Source organism: Aotus nancymaae, unplaced genomic scaffold (assembly GCF_030222135.1).
Source record: "Aotus nancymaae isolate 86718 unplaced genomic scaffold, 86718_ANA_hifiasm-v0.15.2.pri h1tg000029l, whole genome shotgun sequence".
Classification (NCBI taxonomy): domain Eukaryota; kingdom Metazoa; phylum Chordata; class Mammalia; order Primates; family Aotidae; genus Aotus; species Aotus nancymaae.
Window position 1 is genome coordinate 35,276,878 of NW_026988442.1, and position 26,523 is coordinate 35,303,400.

A 26,523-nucleotide genomic window follows, 5' to 3' on the forward strand; every position below is an offset into this window, starting at 1 on the left:
ACCGTCGGTGAAACATAAATTACGTGAAAATCTTGATTTCAACAACATAATTACTAGTTTGAAAAGAAGGCAAAAATAAATTTTGTAGAATAAATATGAATTCTAATTTATGAATTTTATCTATCTTTTCCTTATTATTCAATCCCCAAATATTGCCCACCCACATTGGGCAGGAATTCCTGGTTCTCTTTCTGTGTCTTTGTCGTACCCAGTCCAAGGACAGCCAAGAGCCGAGCCCACCCAACCCTTACCTTTCCTCACTTCAGAGCTATGCCAGCACGCTTCACGGCAATAAGAAAAACACAAAAAGAAAAAAAGCATCTCATTACAAAACAGTATCATCCCTGTGCCCCTGGCTCAGATTCATGGCAGAATCTTTGTTTCTGAAAAAGGCAGAACAATTCTCTATTACAGACTTTGGGCTCTGAATCACAGGTCAAAACCTGGGTATCAAAACAAAACACAGAGTGGTTGCCATGAATTTGGGGCCATATGAATGACCCAATGCAGCTGAACCCCACATTCTTCTGCTGTCCTCACACACCAGTTATCTGTGGTCCAGACCTGCCACATGTCAGAACGGAAAGAAGCTGGATCCTGCCTTGTTTCCAGCAAGATATGTGTGAGGAGCATGCAGTGAAGAGGGCAAAGAATGAGGAACTGTGGCCGAACCGCACTCAATAGCACTAGGGCTTCCCATCTACTTTTGTTTATTTAATAAACTTTCCCATTCTAAAAAGAAGAATCCAGGATTGTAATTCTTAATCGTTAATTCATAAGGAGTGAAACTGCCTTACACACCTGAAACAGCAGGGGGAATGGTAGGCTCAAAGAGCAAGGCTCCAAATTCCACCTTTTAACAAGCAACATGCAAGTTCCTTTCTGAGGTTGACCTCCTTGGTAGATAATCAAGTGCCCCAGCCAGGATCCAGGCTCCCAGCAGTCACTGAAAGGCCAAGTCTGTGCTCCTCCAAGGGAGAACCATCCTAACTCATCTCCTTTGGTCACCTGAGCACATATGCCAGGACAAATCTGTTTTTCTTTTCAGGTGTTGAAATAAAGTTTGTTCTTATGGTCTTGCTAGACCCAGAGCAGAAACCTCTCAGGGTTCTTTGTAATAAATGGATCAGAGTCTAACCAGACAGGAATACTGACAGCCCCTTCACACAGCAGGATCTTTACAAATGCTGCGATATTTGTTCATAAGCATGTTTATCATAAACAGGAACAGACTATTAAGAGAATCATCATTACTGCAAATAAGCAAACATGGATACCTCATTTCATCACTCTTATCATTCTCCACTACGTTAATAATCACAAATTTTCACCGCAGAACCTCAAGGGAAGAAGGCTCCAAGCAGCATCTAAAATAATAACAACTGATCACTGTACTCATCAAAGTCCAGAATACCAAGTAAGTTTTTTTGAAAATGTCTCAGGCATTTAACTTAATATAGATTGCTCCAGTCCAGACTTCTCCATCTCAATTATTGGCAACTCTGTATTTTTAGTTGCTTGGGAAACACACCTCGGGGTCATCCCGACCCCTTTCTTTCTCTCCCGCTCCATAACCAATCTGTCAGGCATCTGGTGGCTGTATCTGGAATCCAATAACTTCTTGTGGTCAGCATAATTCCATCCCCACCACACACACATCCAATCCCTGGAATCTACACATACGTCGCATTACTCGGAAAACAGGACTTGGCAGATGTAATTAGGGTTACAGATCTTAACGTAAGGAGATTATCTTGGATTATTCAGGTGGACCCAAAAATCTAATAACATGAGCCCTTAAAAACATGTAATTTTCTCCAGCTGGAGGTAGAGAGATGTGGCAAAAGGAGAAGTCAAAGGGATTTGAAACATGGGAAGGACTTGGCTCACTGTTGCTGGCTTAAAAATGAAGGGAAAAATGTGATGAGCATGCAGGTGTCCTTACAGAGCTCAGAGAGGTTTCCACCGACAGCCAGCAAGAAAGCAGAGATTTAAGCCCTACAGCCACTAGGAACTGAGTTCTGCCAATGACTTGAATCAGTTTGGAAGTACATTCTTCCCTAGAGCCTCCAAAAAAGAAATGGACCCGCCGATACCTTAATTTTGGCCTTTTGAGACTCCAACCAGAAGATCCTGCTGAGTAATGCTGTGCTGGACTTCTCACCTACAGAACTGTGACATCATACATGGATGTTGTTCTAAGACACTGGGTTCATGATAACATATTATGGCAGCAATAGCACACTCCCTCCACTGGTACCATCCAGCTCCAAGGCCCCATCATGATCACCCAGACGACTGCAAGAGTCTCCTCACTCGTCTCTCTGCTCTGACCTTCCCTGTCTGCCCTTCAATTTGTCCTCAACGTCACAGCAAGAGTGAGATTTTTAAGGCCTAAGTCAAATCATGTCACTCATCTGCTCAATACCCTGCAGTAACTTTCCACCTCACTCAGACTAAATGACAAAACCTTTGCAGTGGCCTAAAGAGTCTACTAGGTCTGCTCTCCATCTTACCAGCTCTTTGACCTTAAACTTCAACTGCTCTTCTCTTTGTTCATTTTACTCAACATTTCTGACATTATTGCTGTTCCTAGAACATACTGGGCATGCTCCCATCTTAAGGTGTCTGCGCTGTCTGTCCCCCAACACATCTGTAGAGCAAGCCTTTACCTCATTCCAGAAGGCTGGGTACTCTATTTAGCACTGTAACTGCCTTCTTCCTCTCCCAACTGGCACTCCCAATCTCTTATACCCTGTTATATTATTTTTCTCCACAATACTTAATACTTTCCAACATATATTTCACTTATTTATGTTTCTTGTCTTCTTGTAGAATGCTAGTACAGTAAGAGTGAGTATCTTTGCTAATATTTTTTTTTTTTGAAAGATGAAGTCTTACTATGTTGTCCAGGCTGGCCTCAGACTCCTGACCTCAAGTGACCTCCCTGACTCAGCCTCCCAAAGTTCTGGGATTACAATCATGAGCTACCACACCTGGCAGTTCTTTGCTTTATCCACTGATATATACCCCAATTAATGATTACCATTCATTAATTCACAAAGGCCTAGTGCTGTTCTGGTCAGCACTAGGCCTTCGTGAATGAATGAATGGTAATCTGTGGTCTACTCAAGAACTTGTTTTAGTGTGGGAAGAGCAGGTTGTATAGCTTTGTAGCTCATGCTGTGCATTTTTCATGTAAAGACTGTCAACTTGGGAGTCTAAAAAAGGAGCACTTTGATGAAGCAGGGACGTAAGCTACAAGGACACTGTTTCAACAGTGCATCCAACGAACTGTACCAGACTTGTCTTCAACAGTGACATCATGCGGCAGCTAAAAGCAACTACAGTGGTTGACTGATCTGACTCCAGTTCTTCCCTCTTTGGGTTAAATAAGTTGCTAGGACTCTGACAGTGGCAAGGAGTGAGAGAGAAGGAGAGTTCAATGGGAGGTGCTAGAGCTACTGCTATAAACCAGAGGGAGGAGCTCCAGCAATTGATTAGAGAATCAGTGAGCTGTAATGGTACATGTAGGCTAAATTAGTGGAATAACTAATACTAGTTCATGTATAAAGCACTTCACATGGTAATGGGCACAGAGTGAGAGAGTGTTCAATAATGACTAGCATTCAGAAGGGAGGAAGAGAAGTAGGAAAATAATTTTTAAAATGTAATTTGTAGTGGGCTGAGTGGCAGCCCTTAAAAAGATATGTCCACTGAACACAATGTCCTCCAAATCTTGGCTATCCTCATCCTAACCCACAGAATCTGTGAATGTGACTTTATTTGGACTAGAATTTCTACATATCTCCAGAATGCATGTATATCAACCCTTGTTGACATTAAGGTACCAAAACAACTACAAGTGTAATCATTTATCATGACCCACGTGACTAATATGGACCAAATTACCCTAAAGCTCCTGCTTTCAGGTCCACAAATAGCCCTAAGGAAGATCCACCGTGGCACACTCAGCCCTCTCTTGCTGAAGTGCTCTGCTGCACACTGCTACAGTGTTCTTGCTATCTAATAAAACTTTTCTTTTCAAACCCATACTGTTGTCGGTAAATTCTTCTTATTACCTACAAGTTAATTAATTTCTGATGCCAGGGCTCTGACACCTTGCCTGGCAATATTGACCTTTCAACATTAAATACCAAGTACAGTAATAATGTTGCAAGTGTGTTGCTGTATTTTCATAACTCATGGAAGCCTGCTGCCCATCGTTGCAAATAAGGTGATGCTGGAACACAGCTATGCCCACGCATTCGGGTATGGTCTGTGACAGACTTGACCAGTCAACAGAGACCATATGCACAAAAAGGCAAAATATTTATTATCTGACCCTCCATGGAAAAAAAAATCGCCAGCCCCTGGGCTAGATCAGGGCAGACTTTGTAAACCAGGTTAAGAGATTATAATGTTTTATCATAGGAACAATGGTAAGCTACCAAATGGATTTAAACACAGAACTGATCCATATCCACCTTTAGAACAATCACTCTGCAGTGTAAAGGATGGAATTTGGGAGTGAAAGAATGAAGGCAGGAATTCAGTTGGGAGGCTGGGTCCATAATCAGGTGAACACTGAAGGTAGCCTGGGCCCCAGGCAGTAAGATTAAACAGGCTCCGTTTTTATGGCCACTTTTGTAATCACACTGTCTCCCAGATCCACTAGATGGCAACACCACACAGAGAAAATCATTCATCTCTACCACAATGTCTACTTTAGTGTCCTTCTAGTATTCTAGAAACTTAAAAGCCATAATTCAAGTATTTCAGGGACTAAACCCCTTGTGTAGGCTTCAAGAAGAATCTACTTTATGTCTAGACTCTGGTTGTTTAACAGAGCAAATGGGCCAGGGTATCATATGAGAAACTGAAAGATGAACCAACTTCACCTCTCCAATTAAATATGCTGGTGTGACCAACAGAAAAATGGATGGAAGCCCCAAACGGACCCATTTACTGAAGAAGAAATATAAAGACCAATGAGCACAAGAAGACCTGCTCAACCTCACTACTCACAAAAGAAATGTTGATTAAAACAAAAATAAGATATAATTTATGCCTAGCAAGATGGTTTTTCAAAGTGATGATCCCAGCATTGGCAAGAGCATGAAAAATCAGGGCTGAGCACAGAGGCTCACATCTGTATTCCTAGCACTTTGGGGGACCCAGGCAGGAGGATCACTTGAGGCCAAGAGTTTGAGACTAGTCTGGGCAACATAGCGAGACCCCATCTCTGCAAAAAAAAAAAAAAAAAATTAATTATGTGGGTGTGGTGATGTGCATATGTAGTTCCAGATACTCTGGAGGCTGAGGCAGAAGGATTGCTTGAGCCCAGGAGGCTGAAGCTGCACTGAGCTATGATTGTTCCACTGTACTCCAGCATGAGCAACATAGCAAGACCCCACCTTAAAAAAAAGAAAAAGAAAAATGGGCACTGCCAGGCAGTGCTGCTGAAGGCATAAATTGAAATATTTAATAGATAATTTTTAGTAAATATGTAGAATGTTTTAATTCCAAATATTCATTGACTCAATCAATTCACTTCTACAAATATCCTAACAATATAATCAGGATGATAAAATCGAGGTTTCCATCAAGGATGTCTACCACAGCATTATTTATAAAACTAGAAACAGTCTAAATGGCCAATGTCAGAGAAACCATTCATCAAGAGATGTCCTCTCTTTATTAAATCAATAAATAATTATTGAGCTTCTACCACATATCATGCAGTATATCATGCACTATGCTAAGTACTCAAGATACTGTGCTCAACACGATGGACAAGGTCCCTATTGTCATAAAATGGAATATTAAAAATGGTATTTTCAGAGTCTATTTCATGAGCTTGGAAAATGTCCATAATATTATAAGTGGAAGCAATATTGTTAAAAATGTACATGCAACATGCAAATCTAAATGTACTTATAAATATAGTGTTAAAAATTTTAGTTCACAATTTTACATGTGTAAGAAAGAGCACATTTCTTTATTTTCCATAAATCGACTTAATTGTACCTCTACCCCCCAATCCTGCAAGGTTAAGAAATTCAGCCTTGTTCAGCCTCAGGCCTTCCCCCTCCTACCCTCTGGAGTTTTGTCAAGGTCCTGGGTCTCATCCAAGACCCAAGTATCTTTGCTCATGTGTGTACAGTGATTATCTCAAAACATCCATTGCCCCACCCCTGGGGTTCTGTCAGATCCACTGCTCTGGTCTTTCTGTGAGAGCCAGGAAAGGTCACAAGCCTGGGAGAACTTGATGTCAGGATCCCCAGGACCCAACCTTGGGCCATTCCACAGGACCTTGCTCCATGTGGTTCATGAAGCAGCTACATGGGCAGCACCTGGACCTCCCCCTGGGGCCTTGCTGCCTGTGGCCCAGACCACCTGCATATGCATCACTTGGGCACTATGGGATCACAATCTGCATGTCGACCAGAGCCCTAGGGGATTCATGTGCATATTACAGTTTTAAAAGTACCCCCTTAGCTAGTCTTGCCATACCTTCCAGGTGGAGTACAGGTTAGGGCCATTCTGGCACCCTCAGGGCTGGGCACTCACTCACTAGTCTGCAGAAATTCTCCCTTACTTCCATCAATGACCATTCATGCGGACACAAAGGCAGCCCAAGAAGGGTCCTATAGTGACCCTGGCCCGCTGCCCTGCCCTGCCACTAGCCACCCGCACTCAGTTAAAGAGGAGCAGGGGCTTCTACCTGCTTTTAGGAGGAAACAGCAGGAGAAAAATTCAAGAAAGAAGTATAAATTCCAGCCATAAATATATTTTGCTTTTCATAGAATCAAGACTAAAAATAAAATATCACAATTTAACTTATGTAGCATTATAAATAAGCATTGTAACTTATTTTTAATCTTTAAACTTTTCTGCATTCAGCTTTCCACAATGAATATAATTCCATTTACAAACAGAAAAATAATTAAGCATTTGTTAATAGAGTATACTCATGCTAGCAAGATACAAAAATACAAAATCAATCCAGAAGTAAGATGAAAAATAGGAAGAATACTCAAGAGTAGCGCTTAAGTCTCCCATCCAACTTCTAACCAGGCCTGACCCTGCTTAACTTCATGAGATCAGACAAGATCGGGATGGTTTTAGGGTGGTATGGCCACAGACCAGAGTAGAAATAAAATTAACAACTTTTTAGACAGCCAGCACAGGTCAATTGCATTCACTGGAAAGCTGACCAGATTGCTTAAAGAGCTGTCTAGTGTCTTCTCAGGGCTCTGGAGTTTATTCATTTAAATATATTTCCAGTCAGGGTTGTTGAGATAAGCCATACAAGTTAGAATTCCACTTCTCTAGTGTGGTTCATAGAAACCAGAGTCCCTTTTCTCCAAAGTCAGCCATAAAACCTAAAATATTATACCAACCTTCCTCTACCTTTCTGTGTAACAACCATAGAGAAATGAAGACTCTCATTTCAGAAGGGCCCTACCCCTTACTCAGGAGGAAGGAATGCTGCACAGAGATGCCAAGTAGAATCTGAACAGACAGGCCTGGCTGGATTTTCCCATGCAGACTACTGGCATTAGATCACGACCTTTTTGTCCAATCACATTTCTACATGCTGTCCCTGCTTCATCAAACCTAAGCATAAAAATGGATAATTCACCCTAGGTATACTAGTCAGGGTTCTCTAGAGGGACAGAACTAATGGAATAAATACATATATAAGGGGGAGTCTATTAAGTATTAACTCACACTATCACAAGGTCCCACAATAGGCCATCTGCAGGCTGAGGATCAAGAAGAGCCAGTCCAAGTCCCAAAACTAAAGAACTTGGAGTCCAATGTTCAAGGGCAGGAAGCATCCAGCACAGGAGAAAGATGTAGGCTGGAAGGCTAGGCCCATCTCTCTTTTCACATTTTTCTGCCTGCTTGTATTCTAGCCATGCTGGCAGCAGATTAGATGGTGCCCACCCAGATAAAGGATGGCTCTGCCCTTCCCAGAACGTTGACTCAAATGTTAATCTCCTTTGGCAACAAACACCCTCACAGACACACCCAAGATCAATATTTTATATCTTTCAATCCAATCAAGTTGACACTGAGCATTAACCATCACACTAGGTCTATGGGTCCTTATTCTGTGTCATGTAAAGCTACGATCACATAAATTTGTTATGCTTTTCTCTTGTGAACCTGTCTTTGTTATGGGAGTGTTGGCCATGACCCTTTTGATGGGGAGAAAAGGAATCACCCCCTTTCCACTCCATAGGGTGTTTGGGCTTTAAAAAAAAAAGGGGAGGGTTACATAGTTATTGATAAGGGAAGGAATCTGCCAACCTCTCTCTTCTCTTTAAAAATAATGTACAAGGCAGGCCAATATTCAAGTCCAGGAAATACAGAGAACACCACAAAGATATTCCTCAAGAAGAGCAACTCCAAGGCACATAATTGTCAGATTCACCAGGGTTGAAATGAAGGAAAAAACATTAAGGGAAGCCAGAGACAAAGGTTGGGTTATCCACAAATGTAAGCCCATCAGACTCACAGCAGATTTCTCAGCAGAAGCCCTAAGGCCAGAAGAGAGTGGGGACCAATATCCAACATCCTTAAAGAAAAGAACTTTCAAACTAGAATTTCATATCCAGCCAAACTAAGCTTCATAAGCGAAGGAGAAACAAAATCCTTTATGAAAAAGCAATTGCTCAGAGATTTCATCACCACCAGGCCTGCCTTACAAGAGTTCCTGAAAGGAACAACCAGTACCAGCCACTCCAAAAACATACCAAATGGTAAAGAGCATTGACACAATGAAGAAACTGCGTCAACTAATGGTCAAAACAACCAGCTAGCATCAAAATGGCAGGATCAAATTCACACATAACAATATTAACCTTAAATGTAAATGGGCTAAATGCCCCAATCAAAAGACACAGACTGGCAAATTGCATAAAAAGTCAAAACCCATCAGTGTGCTGTATTCAGGAAACCCATCTCACATGCAAGGATACACAAAGGCTCAAAATAAAGGGGTGGAGGAAGATCTACCAAACAAACAGAGAACAAATAAAAGCAAGACTTGCAATTCTAGTCTCTGACAAAACACACTTTAAACCAATAAATATCAAAAGAGACAAAGAAGGGCATTACATAATGGTAAAGGGACCAATGCAACAAGAAGAGCTAATGATCCTAAATATATACGCACCCAATACGGGAGCACCCAGATACATAAAGCAAGTTCTTAACGACCTACAAAGAGACTTAGAATCCCACACAATATTAATGGGAGACTTTAACACTCCACTATCAATACTACACAGATCAATGAGACAGAAAATTAACAAGGATATCCAGGACTTGAACTTAGATTTGGACCAAGCAAACCTAATAGACATTTACAGAACTCTCAACCCCAAATCCACAGAATATACATTCTTCTCAGCACCACATCACACCTACTCTAAAATTGACCACATAATTGGAAGTAAATCACTCCTCAGCAAATGCAAAAGAATGGAAATCATAACAAACAGCCTCTCAGACCACAGTGCAATCAAATTAGAACTCAGGATTAAGAAACTAACTCAGAACCACACAACTTCATGGAAACTAAACAACTGGCTCTTGAATGTTGACTGGATAAGCAATGAAATGAAGGCAGAAATAAAGATGTTCTTCAAAACCAACTAGAATGAAGACACAATGTACCAGAATCTCTGGGACACATTTAAAGCAGTGTCTAGAGGAAAATTTATAGCAATAAATGCCCACATGAGAAGCAAGGAAAGATCAAAAACTGACACCCTATCATCAAAATTGAAAGCGCTAGAGGAGCAATATCAAAAAAACTCAAAACCTAGCAGAAAATAAGAAATAACTAAGATCAGAGAAGAACTGAAGGAGATAGAGATACAAAAAACCCTTCAAAAAATCAACAAATCCAAGAGCTGGTTTTTTGAAAAGATCAACAAAATAGACCACTAGCCAGATTAATAAAAAAGAAAAGAGAGAAGAATCAAATCGATGCAATAAAAAGCGATAAAGGGGATATCATCACAGATTCCACAGAAATACAAACTACCATCAGAGATTACTACAAACAACTCTATGTACACAAACCAGTAAACCTGGAAGAAATGGATAAATTTCTGGACACTTGCACCCTCCCAAGCCTAAAGCAGGAAGAAGTTAAAATCCTGAATAAACCAATAACAAGGGCTGAAGCTGAGGTGGCAATTAATAGCCTACCAACCAAAAAAAGCCCAGGTCCAGATGGGTTCACAGCTGAATTCTACCAGACATACAAAGAGGAGCTGGTACTACTCCTTCTTAAACTAGTCCAAATAATCCAAAAAAAAGAAAAAAGAAAAGTTCAGCAAAACACCAAAAGCATTGGCAACAAAAGCCAAAATAGACAAATGGGACCTAATCAAACTCCACAGCTTCTGCACGGCAAAAGAAACAGTCAATAGAGTGAATCGGCAACCAACAGAATGGGAAAAAATTTTTGCAGCCTACCCATCTGACAAAGGGCTGATATCCAGAATTTACAACGAGCTAAAAAAGATTTACAAGAAAAAAACAAACAAGCCCATTCAAAAATGGGCGAAGGATATGAACAGATACTTTTCAAAAGAAGACATACAAGAGGCCAACAAACATATGAAAAAATGCTCATCATCACTGGTCATTAGAGAAATGCAAATCAAAACTACATTGAGATACCATCTCACGCCAGTTAGAATGGCGATCATTAAAAAATCTGGAGAAAATAGATGCTGGAGAGGATGTGGAGAAATAGGAACACTTTTACACTGTTGGTGGGAGTGTAAATTAGTTCAACCACTGTGGAAAACAGTGTGGCGATTCCTCAAGGACCTAGAAATAGAAATTCCATTTGACCCAGCAATCCCATTACTGGGCATATATCCAAAGGATTATAAATCGTTCTACTATAAGGACACATGCACACGAATGTTCCTTGCAGCACAGTTTACAATAGCAAAGACCTGGAACCAACCCAAATGCCCATCGATGATAGACTGGACAGGAAAAATGTGGCACATATACACCATGGAATATTATGCAGCCATTAAAAATGAGGAGTTCGCGTCCTTTGTAGGGACATGGATGAACCTGGAAACCATCATTCTCAGCAAACTGACACAAGAACACAAAACCAAACACCACATGTTCTCACTCATAGGAGGGTGTTGAACAAGGAGAACACATGGACACAGGGAGGGGAGCACTATACACGGGGGTCTGTTGCGGGAGAGTGGGGGGGACAGTGGGGGGGGAGTTGGGGAGGGATAGCAAGGGGAGAAATGCCAGATATGGGTGAGGGGGAGGGAGGCAGCAAATCACACTGCCATGAATGCACCTATGCAACAACTTTGCATGTTTTTCACATGTACCCCAAAACCTAAAATGCAATTAAAAAAAAAAAGAAGAAAACTTCAGGTCAATATCCATGATGAACATAGATGCAAAAATCTTCAGTAAAATCTGGCAAACCAATTGCAACAGCACATCAAAAAGCTTATCCATCATGATCAAGTAGGCTTCATCCCGGGGATGCAAGTCTGGTTCAACATACACAAGGCTATAAACGTAATTCACCACATAAACAGAACCAAAGACAAAAACCATATGATTATCTCAATTGATGCAGAGAAGGCCTTCAATAAAATTTATCAGCCCTTTATGCTAAAACCCTCAAAATATTAGGTTATCGATGGTACGTATCACAAAATAATAAAAGCTATTTACAACAAACCCACAGCCAATATCATACTGAATGGGCAAAAACTGGAAGCATTCCCTTTGAAATCAGGCACTAGACAAGGATGCCCTCTCTCACCACTCCTATGCAATACAATATTGGAAGTTCTAGCCAGAGCAATCAGGCAAGAAAAAGAAACAAAGAGTATTCAATAGGAAAGGAGGAAGTCAAATTGTCTCTATTTGCAGATGACATGATTGTATATTTAGAAGACCCCATCGTCTCAGCCCAAAATCTCCTGAAACTGATAAGCAACTTCAGCAAAATCTCAGGATACAAAATCCATGTGCAGAAATCACAAGCACTCCTATACACCAATAACAGACTTAAAGAGAGCCAAATCAAGAATGAACTGCCATTCACAATTGCTACAAAGAGAATAAAATACCTAGGAATACAACTAACAAAGGATGTAAAGGACCTCTTCAAGGAGAACTACAAACCACTGCTCAAGGAAATAAGAGAGGACACAAACAGATGGAAAAACATTCCAAGCTCATGGTTAGGAAGAATCAATATTGTGAAAATGGTCATACTGCCTGAAGTAATTTATAGATTCAATACTATCCCCATCAAGCTACCTGTGGCTCTCTTCACCAAACTGGAAAAAATCACCTTAAACTTCATATGGAACCAAAAGAGAGCCCACATAGGCAAGTCAATTCTAAGCAAAAATAACAAAGCCGGAGGCATCATGCTACCAGACTTCAAACTATACTATAAGCCTACAGTAATCAAAACAGCATGGTACTGGTACCAAAACAGAGATATAGACCAATGGAACAGAACAGAGGCCTCAGAGGCAATGCCACACATCTACAACCATCTGATCTTTGACAAATCTGACAAAAACAAGCAATAGGGAAAGGATTCCATTTAATAAATGGTGTCAGGAAAACTGCCTAGCCATGTGCAGAAAAAGAAACTGGACCCCTTCCTGACAACTTACACTAAAATTAACTCCATATGGATTAAAAAGTTAAACACAAGACCTAACACCATAAAAATCCTAAAAGAAAACCTAGGCAAAACCATTCAGGACATAGGCATAGGCAAGGACTTCATGACTAAAACACCAAAAGCATTGGCAACAAAAGCCAAAATAGACAAATGGGATCTAATTAAATTCCAGAGCTTCTGCACAGCAAAAGAAATAATCATTAGAGTGAACCAGCAACAAACAGAATGAGAAAAAATTTTTGCAATCTACCCATCTGACAAAGGGCTAATATCCAAAATTTACAAAGAACTAAAACAGATTTACAAGAAAAAAACAAACAAACCCATTCAAAAGTGGGTGAAGGATATGAACAGACACTTTTCAAGAGAAGACATTTATGAAGCCAACAAACATTGGAAAAAATCCTCATCACTGCTCATTAGAGAAATGCAAATCAAAACCACATTGAGATACCATCTCACACCAGTTAGAATGGCAATCATTAAAAAACCTGGAGACAACAGATTCTGGAGAGGACATGGAGAAATAGGAACACTTTTACACTGTTGGTGGGAGTGTAAACTAGTTCAACCATTGTGGAAGATAGTGTGGCGATTCCTCAAGGACCTAGAAACAGAAATTCCATTTGACACAGCAATCCCATTACTGGGTATATATCAAAAGGATTATAAATCATTCTATTATAAAGACAGGTACACATGTATGTTCACTGCAGCACTGTTTACAATAGCAAAGATCTGGAACCAATCCAAATGCCCACCAATGATAGACTAGACAGCAAAAATGTGGCACATATACACCATGGAATACTATGCAGCCATAAAAAACGATGAGTCTGTGTCCTTTGTAGGGACATGAATGAACCCAGAAACCATCATTCTCAGCAAACTGACACAAGAACAGAAAATCAAACATTGCATGTTCTCACTCATAGGTGGGTGTTGAATAATGAGAACACATGGACACAGTGAGGGGAGCATCACACACTGGGGTCTGCTGGGGGGGACTAGAGGAGAGACTGCAGCGGGTAGGGAGTTGGGGAGGGATAAGATGGGGAGAAATGCCAGATATAGGTGATGGGGATGGAGGCAGCAAACCACATTGCCAAGTATGTACCTATGCAACAATCCTGCATGTTCTTCACATGTACCCCAGGACCTAAAGTGCAATAAAATATTTAAAATAAATAAAAATAAAAATAATGCACAAATTAAAGGCTCCAATAAAATTCAGGCTGTCATTTCAAAAGGTTCCTAGCATGAACTACTGAGATCACTGGCTACTTAGAACAAAAATCCACTACCAATTCCAAGGCCACATTGCTGAGTTCTTGGGCTTTAAAAACCACACACTCTAATGGCTGGCATCTCATAGCTCAGTGGGGCCCACCTGAGGTACCAGCAGGATGTCAATTGGATTTTCCTCTGTCCTGCTGCTTGTTCCAGAGGCCAAGTGCTTAAGAGGCTCGGCCTCAATTTTCTGAGACCCTTGAGGATGACAACATTCCCATGGTAAAACTCTTTTCTGAGAAGTATTGAAGGAGGAGATCCAGTTAAAAGAATATGCAAGTAATTGTGAACAAACGTTATTTCAGGGAAAAGCTGGTGAGGACAAAACTAAGTCATGGTGCCTTTTGGTGAACCCATCCTTCTGTGTGCAAGTCATTGGTGTGTAAATCAAGTGCAGGCATCTGAGAGACCCTCACTAAGCCCCCTTCTCAAGAACAATGGCACTTTTTAAGTACATGGTTTGTTCAAACAACTATATGTAAGCATAGGCACTCTGGGATCTCAGCTTGCAGCCCAAGGCAATGAATATGGAAACAGAAATCTCAGAATCCTGGCTAACCTAAAATGCCATGAATTGTTAAAGGACCATTTGTCTAAACAAGCAAAATCATGACTTTTACACAAATATAAAAGGAATGTGTGATCAAAGATTTATTTAACTCATTAGTTAATGAGGGAACCAATAAGATGGGATCACTGTTTCAAAGGAGTATTTAAAGAACACACACAGATCTCACCAAGAGACATAAAAATAGTCTCTGTCCCCAGGGTAATAATTAATTGTGCTTCACTGGACAAAATTCATTTGCATGTCCCTCAACTCTCTACAACTTACAGAGTTAAGTAACTCCAATTAACTATTAGCAAAAAATAGCTCAAAGGCAACAAAAGGCACGAGTAACCCAGAGCAGGAGGGTGTTCTAGACAAGACCTGTTGTTTTTGTTGTTTTTTTTTTTTTTTTTTTTGGTCCATTTCAGAGTCTTTTGTGATTTCTCCTGATCCCATTTACTGAAAGATCTCAGCAGAGTACAGGCAGCAAAGCATATGTATTCTCTTTCACCACTTCTCTAACTCCTTCTGTTGAAAAAGTTCTCCTGTTCCTAAATGAAGCTAAAATCAGGCTCCAAAATTCTTTCTGTCCCACTTGGATAATAAAAGACACAGTCAGTCCTAATTTTAAGTAATAATTGAGGACAATGGAAATGTCTCTTCCCTCTGGGCTGGGCCTGTCCGCTGCTTGGCAGTGACATGATTTTGTCCAGTTCCTCACTCGACTTGTTCTGGCTCCTCCCTCACTTGAAGAAGGGTGGAAACATCTCACGGGATTATTATACTTTTATTTTGGCCTTGGTACCTGCTGGGAGAGGTATCAGATTCCAGATGCTGAGTCATCTACTACTAGAGTGGGTTCTTCAGGGATTCCTTCTTCCCCAACCCACCTCCCTCCCTCCAGAGCTCTCTCTGCACTGCTCTGAGCATGAGTGGTACCTTCCCCCAACTCTGGTTGACCACACAGCTCTCCTCTTGGGCTTCAGTGAACCCGAGTGGTCCTCCACTGTATGGAATTGTCAGAGGCATTCAAAGTAGAGCAACTCCATGTTGAATAGGGGCTGGGTAAAATGAGGCTGAGACTTGCTGGGCTGCATTCCCAAGAGGTTAGGCATTCTTAGTCACAGGATGAGATGAGAGGTTGGCAGTATCACAAAACGCAGGTCACAAAGCCTCTGGTGATAAAACAGGATGCAGTGAAGAAGCCGGCCAAAACCTGCCAAAACTAAAATGGTGACAAAAGTGACCTCTGGTCATCCTCCCTGCTTATTGTATGTTCATTACAATGCATTAGCATGCTAAAAGACACTCCCACACACACCATGACAGTTTATAAATGCCATGGCAATGTCCAGAAATTGCTCTAAGAGGTCTAAAAGGGGAAGGAACCCTCAGTTCTGGGAAATCTCCACCTCTTTCCTAGAAAACTCATGAATAGTTCACCCTTGTTTAGCATATAATCTAGAAATAACCACAAGTATACTCAGTCAAGCAGCCCATGGTACTGCTGTCTATGGAGTAGCCATTCTTTCATTCCCTTACTTTCTAAATAAACTTGCTTTCACGCTGTGGACTCACCCCAAATTTTTTCTTGTGCAAGACCCAAGAACCCTTGGGCACTGGATGGGGACTCCTTTCTGGTAACAGAATCACTTCACCACTCCCCTCCACAAGTGGTCCTCTTGTCCAAAGTCCATCTCAAGTCCACCTGGTCTAGCTCACTTCCGTGGAATATACTAGTGTGTCTAATACAGGAAATTTCTGCCTGCAGGGGATGTTTGTCACATCTGGAGACATTTTGGGTTGTCACAACAGGTAGGGGTGATCGTGGCATCTAGTAGGTGGAGGCCAGGGATGCTCCTAAATAGGACAGCTCTCCCTGCCACCACCACTCGCCACACACAGACTTTTCCAGCCTACAAACACCCATAGTGCTAAGATTGAGACACGCCAAGGTGCACAGATGACCAACAGAAAATTCACACTGCTTCACACCATCAACCTCATTGTAACCAGGTTCCATCCCACCTTTCACCCTGCTGCCTAGCCAGCCGTAACTGTGGACTCATAGACTTTCAAAGCAGGATCCAGGCATCAGTCCCAAATCCTTCAAACTCTTGGAAACTTTCATCGATTTCTGAAATGCCTCCATTGCCCTAGGGTAGGGTGGATACACAACAACCCTCTCCAAAGGTACCTGCACTGCCTGTCTCTTCACCTCCCAAAGGATTCCTAGCATCTCGGTTACCGCTTGGAGGTAGATGGGGATGCTGGAGGAGAACCCATTGACCATTACTAAGGTGATCTCAGCAACTGGCCCAGTCTTCGGAGCATCTGTTGGAACTTGATACAAATGAGCCATATTTAATATTGTTGCAAAACTGTTGTTATTGTCACATTAATATAAAAATCAAACTCTGTAAAATATTTTAAAGAGGTTTATTCTGAGTCAATATGAGTGACATGGCCTGGGAAACAGGTCCTGAGAAAATGTATCCAAAGCAGTTGGGTTACAGTTTAGTTTTATACATTTTAAGGGGAAAGAAATTGTAGATAAAACCATAAATCAATACATGTTAGATTCAGTCTAAAGAGGTAGAATAAGGAACGGGGGAAGGAGTGGCTTACAAGTCATAGGTAGATTCCAAGATTTTCTGATTAGCAATTGTTTGAAAGAGTTAAGCTTTGTCTAAAGACTTGAAGTCAGCAGAAAATGATTGAGTTAAGGAGGTCATGGAAGGCAAGGTTCTTATTTTGTAGATGAAAGAATAAATGGTAAATGTCTCCTTTCAGACCTTAAAGGTGTCAGGCTTTCAGTTCATCTCTCCTAGATCCAGGGAAAGACCTAGAAAGGGAAAGCTTGACTGCCTTAACAGAAATTCTATACAGATACAAATTTCCTCCACAAAAGACAGTTTTGCAAAGCCATTTCAATCCGTTGGCCCTGTGACAGCCATTTCAAATAGGTCAAGACAATATATTTTGGAGTAAAATATTTTTATTTCCTTTGGGCCTGCTATCTGTCAGTCATGTGATGCTATCCCAGAAAGGAATTTGGTATCTTTTTTTTTCTTTTTTTTCAGACAGAGTCTCTCTCTTGTCACCCAGGCTGGAGTGCAATGGCACGATCTCGGCTCACTGCAACCTCCACCTCCTGGATTCAAGTGATTCTTTTGCCTCAGCCTCCCAAGTAGCTGGGATTACAGGTGTGTGCCACCACTCCTGGTTAATTTTTGTATTTTTAGTAGAGATGGGGTTTCACCATGTTGGTCAGGCTGGTCTCAAACTCCTGACTTCAAGTGATCCTCCCATCTCAACCTCCCAAAGTGCTGGGATTACAGGCGTGAGCCACTGCACCTGGCCAGAATTTGGCATCTTATTGCCATAAACAGTCTGTTTTGTCAGTCTGATCATCTCTACTTTGATGTAAATGTTGGTCAGTGGTACCTAAACCCCAAAAGAGAGCAAATGTAATAGGATGTCTCACCTCCCTTCCCATCATGGCCAGGAATTCCATTTCTCAGGTTTCCCTGGAGTCCCCTTGGCCTGGAGTCCCCCAGGGGGAGCATCTGCTTGATTGGTTGAGGAGCTTACAATTTTATTTTTGGTGAATTGTGTCCCCTCAAAATTCCTATGCCAAAGCCCCAACTCCCAGGACCTCAGAATGTGACTGTATTGGGAGACTGGGCCTTTAGAGAGGTGATTAAGTAAAAGTGAGGTTGTTAAGGGGGCCCTCATCCAACCTGACTGAAGTCCCCACAAGAAGAAGAAATGTGAACAGACAGACGCCAAAGATGTGCAGGCACAGACGAAAGACCAGGGGAGGGCACGGCCAGAAGGTGGCCATCGGCAAGCCAAGGAGAGAGGCCTCCGAAGAAATCGAGGACAGCGAAGATCACCTGGTGGCTATCAAGCAGACCAGCCAGAGGCAAAACTCCCCATCTGAGGAATTCAGAAGTAATTAGGCTTCCCTTTTAGCTAAAACCATAACCGGTGGAGGGTGTCCAGGTTCTTGGCGTCTTGAACAAAGAATTAGACAAAACACACAAACAAAGCAAGGAAAAGATGAAACAACGAAAGCTGAGATTTATTGAAATGAAAGTACACTCCACAGTGCGGAAGCGGGCCCAACCATAGGGGTTCCAGAGCCCTGTTACAGAATTTTTGGGGGTTTAAATACCCTCTAGAGGTTTCCATTGGTTACTCAGTCTACACTCTATGTGAACGAAGAGGAGGAAGTAAGGCTACAAAGTCATTTACTCAGTGTATGCCCTATGAAAATACAGAGAGTATTTTCTGTCATAGCTGAAGTATTTCCATTTGATTTAGTTCTCGAAGGTCCTTAGGTCCTCCGCCTCCAGACTCCATTCTCCTGCCCCAGTACAGGCTTCTTTCCCAAAAACGTATAAGTAATTAGAATTTCTGTACATATTCAAAATGCATGCGTGTCAAAACCCATTGCACAACCCTTACTGATGTCAAGGCACCAAAATGTCTGCAAATATAACCATTTATCATAACCTACACGCTTGACACGGTCCAAATTACCCTTAGGTTCCTGTTTTAAGGTCCACAAATAGTCCTAAGGAAAATTCACCACAGCGTGCTCCGTTCTCTCTTGCTGAAGCACCCCACCGCACTCAGCTGCAGCGTTCTTTCTATATCATAAAACTTTCCTTTTCAACCCTGTACTGTTGTCAGTAAATTCTTCCTGCCACCTGCGAGTCGACCACTTTCCATTGCCAGGGACCTGACATCTTACCCAGCAGAAACCACTCATGACAACACTTTGATCTTGGATTTCCAGCCTCCAAAACTGTGAGAAAATTAATTTCTGTTGTTTAAGCCACCCAGACTGTGGTGTTTTGTTACGACAGCCCTAGCTGAGAAATGCAAGCGTATATTGGGTCCACTCCCCATCCTTTTTGAAAAGGAATCATAGCATAAATGCTTAAACAAAATATAAATAAATACATAAATAAAATACTATTTCTGATACAGTCCATACAAGGAGGGATGTGACCGTTTTTAGTATTAGATAATAATAACAATCACAAACACCAATCAAATGCTTACTATGTGCAGGCACCGTCATAAATTCTAATACACATTGTTCGATTAAACTTCATATCAGCTCAGTAAATAACCACTGTTATAACCTCCATTTCAAAGATTACAAAACTAAACCCTCAAAAGATTAAGTTAAACTAACCCAATGCCATGAAGCTAATAAATGGCAGAGATGAGAGTTGAACCAAGGGAATCTGTGTCCAGTCTCACTCATAATGATCACATAATTCTGAAGGAAAATGTCTGAACAAATACGTTTTGAGTAAAACCAACCAACCAATAAAAAAAGAAAAGCAAGTTTTACTCATGCCAGCCCCCAGGTGACACAGGGAATATGCTACTCCTTCTGAGACGTCTCTCTAGGTTAATCATTCTTGCACTTGGAGCAGGTATGCATTTCAGTCTGCAAACACAGACAATTAAAAATATATAACTTTGCGCATCACTCAAAGGTTCTGTTTCTAGACCTCATTCCATCCAGTGTTAGAAACTAAATCTCGGGCCAGACACGATGGCTCATGCCTGTAATCCCAACACATTGGGAGGCCAAGGCAGGTGGATAATGAGGTCAAGAGATTGAGACCATCCTGGCCAACATGGTGAAATGCCATCTCTACTTAAAAAAAAAAATACAAAAACTAGCTGGGCATGGTGGTGTGCACCCATAGTACCAATTACTTGGGAGGCTGAGGCAGGAGAATCGCTTGAATCCAGGAGGCAGAGGTTGCAGTGAGCCGAGATTGGGCCACTGCACTCCAATCTGGGCAACAAGAGCAAAATTCCATCTCAAAAAAAAAAAGAAAGAAAGAAAGAAAGAAACTAAATCTCTATCATTTGGTAGCTGCCTCCTTCCTCAAGGTGACCTCTACATTCTGGAGGCTTCTGTGACATCAAGCATCCAGGCAAAGAATGCCTGGAACTAGCAGGTGGCCCAACATCACCACATGCAGCAGTGTGCCATGCTGCCTCCTCCCCGACTCCTAACACTAGTTTGGGCTCCTAGGAAACACTCCTGCTCCCTGTCTTCTCCAGGCTGTAGAGGATCTGCTGCTGAACCTCTCTGGTCCCATAAAATCATCCTGATGCCTCTTAATCCTGCAGAGGTCACAGGAAACACTGTGAGCATGTCCAAGGCACAAAAGCCTAGATAAGCCGGAAGGAAATGCTTTTACTCCTCTATATTTTAAGGCCATATTCCCAGGCTTTGCCAAGGGATAGGGAACAAGTGTGTTTCTGGCCTCAGACACACCAAAGTCATCTTTGATGTTTACCATGTCTGTACTCCCTCACTGGGATCAGTGTAGCTGAGGGATGAGGACACAGGGGTTGAGCATATTTAATTGGATACAGGTTTAGCTGCTGGAATCAGAGATCCAAAACAGCAGTGGTATATGAAAGAGAGAAGTTTCTTTTTTCCCACGTAAAAATGCAGGTAGAAGCCTGGCACAGTGCTCACACCTGTAATCTCAGCACTTTGGGAGGCCAAGGCAGGAGGATTGCTTGAGTCCAGGAGTTTGAGACCAGCCTGGGCAACATAGCAAGGCCAAATCTCTACCAAAAAAAAAAAAAAATGCAATTAGCTAGGTGTGGTGACACACACTTGCAATCTTAGCTAATCTGGAGGCTGAGGTAGGAGGATCTCTTGAACCCAGGAGTTTGAAGCTGCAGTGAGCTATGATCATGCCTCTGCACTCCAGGCTGCATGACAGAACAAGACAATACCTCTTGAAAAAAAAAAAGATGGTAGGGCAGATAGGCAGCTCAGAGCTTGTATGGTAGCTCCACAACTGTCAGAACACTGCTAAGATGGTTTTTTATTTGTTGTTCTTCCAGACTCAACACACAGCTTCTAACTCATTATCCAAGACTGTTTCAAGAGCCTCCACCATCCCATTCTCCTTCCAATCCCCAGGAAGAAGGAAAAGGGGGAAAGGGAGAGTATTCTTCCCAAGAGTCCAGGGTGCAGACTGGCTCCTCACTTCCCCCTCCTTCCATCAATAGAATGAGTTAAAACATGTTCATTACTATATTCCCTTCCATCTGAGCATCACTGAAAATTTTAAAGCAACTTCTTACATTCTGTTATTTATCTAATCTTCCCATAGCTGCCAGGTTGACTAGAAAATGTCATAAGCTGGAAAGCCATGGGTCCAACTATGAAGTGCACTGTTCCATGACAGGACAGTTTGGATATTGGGACCACTTGCGGCAGTCACATCACCTCAGCTCAAGTATCAGGAGGGGTAGAAAACAGGAACTTGTTAAGATTTCAAAACATCCTGTCATGCTCATCATCCCAAGTTGTGATTATTTGCTTACAAGCTCTTCTCTATCATTTATCTCAGTGTTCTTAAAGCTATTGACCCAGAATTTATTTTTCTGCTTGTGACTCCCCCTGGCCTGAGCCTCACAGAGTTCCTGGCTTATGGCAGATGCTCAGTAAATGTTTATTTTCAGCATCCTACATCATGCACTGACTTAGCACATCTTTGAGTGCCTAATAGTCATTAAGCTAAAAATCTCCTCATTCTCTGTCATCTCAAAGGCACTTCCCTTGGGCAACACTCTCAAACCTCTGTGAAGTCCACTTTATGAAGTTAGAAGAGTTTCCATGGAAGAAAACATACTCTCAAGTACAGAAATAAAGATGAGAGCTGTAGCTGCATTTTTCCAAGAAAATTAGGATGACATTTTTCTGAAGACTAAGCTCTGATTTTTTTTAAATCTTGCCCAAATTCCTATCTAAGGGGTCTACGGAATCATGCCCTACAAGGCATAAATTCTCATCAGATGGGTTTTATTTAACCCTATATATCATGGCTTACTTTCCAATCTGACCATGGCATAACATTATGAGACAAGGAAGAAAATCAAAATGTTTCACCCCAAAATATATTTCCTTGCCATACTTTGAAATTTCCCTGCAAAGTCTCTTGTGGGAAAAATCCACATTCTATAGAGAATCCCCTTCCCCGCTTTGTTTTCTTTCCTTTCCAGATCCAGGAGATAATCAACTAAGAGTCAGGCACCCTTTTAGTTCTGATAAGAAACATTTCACAACCTGCTGTCTCTCTTAAATCTACTATCTGAGAGTTTCCTCTGCACAATAAAACTTGGTCTCCACAATCCTTTATCTTTACCTGAACATTTTCTTTGATCCCAAGTCTTCAGATAAACTCAACCAATTGTCAACCAGAAAATGTTTACACTTACCTACAGCCTGTAAGTTTCCACTTTGAGTTGTCCCACCTTTCTGAATGAAACAAATATATTTCTTTTTTTTAAGATGGGGTTTCACCATGTTGGTCAGGCTGGTCTTGAACTCCCGACCTCAGGTGATCCGCCTGCCTTGGCCTCCAAAGTGCTTGGATTACAGGCATGAGCCACCATGCCCGGCTGGAAACAAATATATTTCTTAAGTGTATCTGATTGATGTCTCATGCCTCCCCAAAATATATAAAACCAAGCTATACCCCAATTGTAGGAGACTGGCAGGGTGGTGGAAGAAATTACAAGAAAGATGCAAACCTTCTTGGAAGGCCAAGAGGTTTTGCAAAGCTTTGGAATGGAATGAGATGAAGGCAGCTGTCCTTACCCAGAGGCAATTAGGCAAGGAGCAGGTACACATCTGAATGGCTTGTTCACTCATGTTGTCCTAAGACTCATCTTCACACAGAACTGCTCTCTACTTGGGGAGTCAGCATGTTAATTACCCACTAGTGGTGTTTACTCGAGACCTCTGTCATTAAATCTGTCTAAAATGAATATGATCCTCTCTGGCATATGGGGGCTCCATGGCCAGACTCCAGTTTCTCTGGGGTCTGTGAGCTGGGTGGGTCCCCTGGCCACACTCACACAGGAAAAACACCTGTGTCTGTGTCCTTCTGTCATTCACCACTCAAACAGAGTCTGCCAGTCAGACAGCAGCTGACCACCTTGGGCACATGTTCTCAGGACCACCTGACAACTGTGTCATGGGCCATGGTCACTCATATATGGCTCAGAATAAATCTCTTAAAATGTTTTACAGAGTTTGACTCTTCTCATTGACAAGAAAATGGTGGCTTTAAAAAGAAATCAAATTTTCTCGTTTTCAAGTAAACGTTCAAAGATAGCCAGTCCAGGGTTGAGAAGGTGGCTCTGTGCCAGTAAGTCCTCAGAGACCCAAGTTCTTTTCAGGATGTTATCCTTTGACTGTACTCCTAGTCCTCATGGTCCAAAATAATGATTGGAGCTCCAGCCATCACAGGTATCGTCAGGTGGCAGGATGAAAGGAAGGACAGAGTGCAGCGGTAAGGTCATTCACCAGCTCTGTTTCAGGGATGGTTGCTGGAAGCTGCCACCCCAAATTGCCACTCCCATCTTACGTGGCCAGAATCTAGCCACACAGACATATCTAACTGCAAGGGAGACTGAGAAATGGAGTATTAACTCTGGATAGCCATGTGGAATTTTGCTACTACTGTCAAAGGCGTTTGAACCAAAGTGACTCTATCTTGAATTGGGGCTGGGTAAAGTAAGGCTGAGCTCTACTGGGCTGCATTCCCAACAGGTTAGGCATTCTTAGTCATTGAATGAGATGGGAGCTCAGCATAAGATACAGGTCACAAAGACCTTGCTGATAAAACAGAATGTGGTCAAGAAGCCTGCCAAAACCCACCAAAACCAAGATGGCGATGAAAGTGACCTCTGGTCATCCTCACTGCTCATTCTATGTCAGTTATAATGCATTAGCATGCTAAAAGACACTCCCACTAGCACCATGACAGTTTACAAATGCCATGGCAATGTCAGGAACTTACCCTACATGGTCTAAAAAGGAGAGAAACCCTCAGTGTCAGGAATTGCCCACCCCTTTCCTGGAAAACTCATGAATAATCCACCCCTTGTTTAGCATATAATCAAGAAATATCTGTAAGTGTTCTCTGTCAGGCATCCCATGCTGCTGCTCTGCCTATGGTATAGCTATTCTTTTATTTATTTATTTATTTTGAGATGGAATCTTGCTCTGTCACCAGGCTGGAGTGCAGTGGCGCAATCTCGGCTCACTGCAACCTCCACCTCCTGTTCAAGCGATTCTTCCGCCTCAACCTCCCGAGTAGTTGGGACCACAGGTGCGTGCCACCACGCCCAGCTAATTTTTTTGTATTTTTAGTAGAGATGGGGTTTCACCATGGCCAGGATGGTCTCGATCTCTTGACCTCGTGATCCGCCTGCCTCAGGCTCCCAAAGTGCTGGGATTACAGGCATGAGGCACCGAACCCAGCCTATTCCTTTATTTCTTTACTTTCTTAATGAACTTGCTTTTGGTTTAATCTATGGACTCACCCCAAATTCTTTCTTGCACAAGGTTCAAGAACCCTCCCTTGGGGTCTGGACCAGGACCTTTTTCCAGTAACATTACTACAGAATAAAAGAGAGTAGATTTTGCGAAAGGCAGGCTAGCAGCCTCTGCCATAGCAGGTTTACTTGTTCTAGATCAATGCGGAGAAAGTATTTGATGAATTGAAACATGCTTATTACTTTATTCCCTTCATTCTAAGCATCATTTAAAATTTAAAGGCAACTTCTTGCATTCTGTTTCCTCTGCAGTCCCTGCATGTAAAGGGGTTGTCAGCGATGGTATCATTCAGTGGCATAACCTCTTGATGTTCTCCACAGCCAAAGGATTCTCTGGGCTCGGAGGCACCTCCCCTGCTGCTCTTCAACAATTTAGCAATCAGTGGAGACTGGGAAATAAAGGAGCAAGGGACGCACTGGATAAGAGGGAATAGCAAATTCAAAAAGAAAAAACCACAGGGGAGTGATGGTTCATTGGAAAGTGTAAATTATTCATCTCATGAGCTCCTCAAAGGCAAAAGTTTCAATCTCCTTGGGTTTTAATTACAGCAAATCCCATGCCTAAAAGGGTATTTGATCCGAGGCAAAACTGAGCCAGTACATCACCACCAAGGCATATGGAAAATTTGTAAGTCAAAGAAGAAACAAAGGAGCTTTGGGGCCCATAGGTACCAGCTACCTGTTTTTATCGTTTGAGAAAATACTAGTTATAACCAGGAATTTCTGGGTCAGATTAACTCATCCAACGCCAGAGGATTTAACTATTTAATAAACCCTAAGGGACCAAAAATAACCCTGTGTCTAGAACTGGACTTTTCAACCTAAGCCCTATTGACATTTGGGACTGGATAATTCTTTGTTGGGGGATCAATGGGCCGTCCAGCACATTACAATGCAGCATCACTGGCTTCTACTCAATAGATGCCAGTAGCAGCCCCCAGGAATGACAACCAAAATGTCTCCAGACATTTCCACATGTCCCCTGGGCCAAAACAGACTCCACTTAAGAACACTGGCCTTGATCCTGTAGACCAAAAAGTATCTGGGACAGGTCTCCATCAACTTGGAGAGTTTATTCTGCCAAGGTTAAGGATACCCTTGTTAAACAGCCACAGGAGGTCCTGAGGACGTGTGCCCAAGGTGATCAGGAGTCAGCTTGGTTTTATACATTTTAGGGAGACATGAGACATCAATTAGTATATGTAAGAAGTACATTGGTTCAGTCAGAAAAAGTGGGACAACTGTAAGCAGAGAAGGTGCTTCCAGGTTATAGGTAGATAAGAGACAAACAGTTGCATTCTTTTGAGTTTGTTTTTTTTTTTTTTCCCCCCCCGAGACAGAATCTCACTCTGTCACCCAGGCTGGAGTACAGTGGTGCTATCTCAGCTCACTGCAACTTTTACTTCCTGGGTTCAAGTGATTCTCCCTCCTCAACCTCCTGAGTAGCTGGGACAACAGGTGTGTGCCACCATACCTGGCTAATTTTTGTATTTTTAGTAAAGACAGGGTTTCACCAGATTGCCCAGGCTGGTCTCAAACTCCT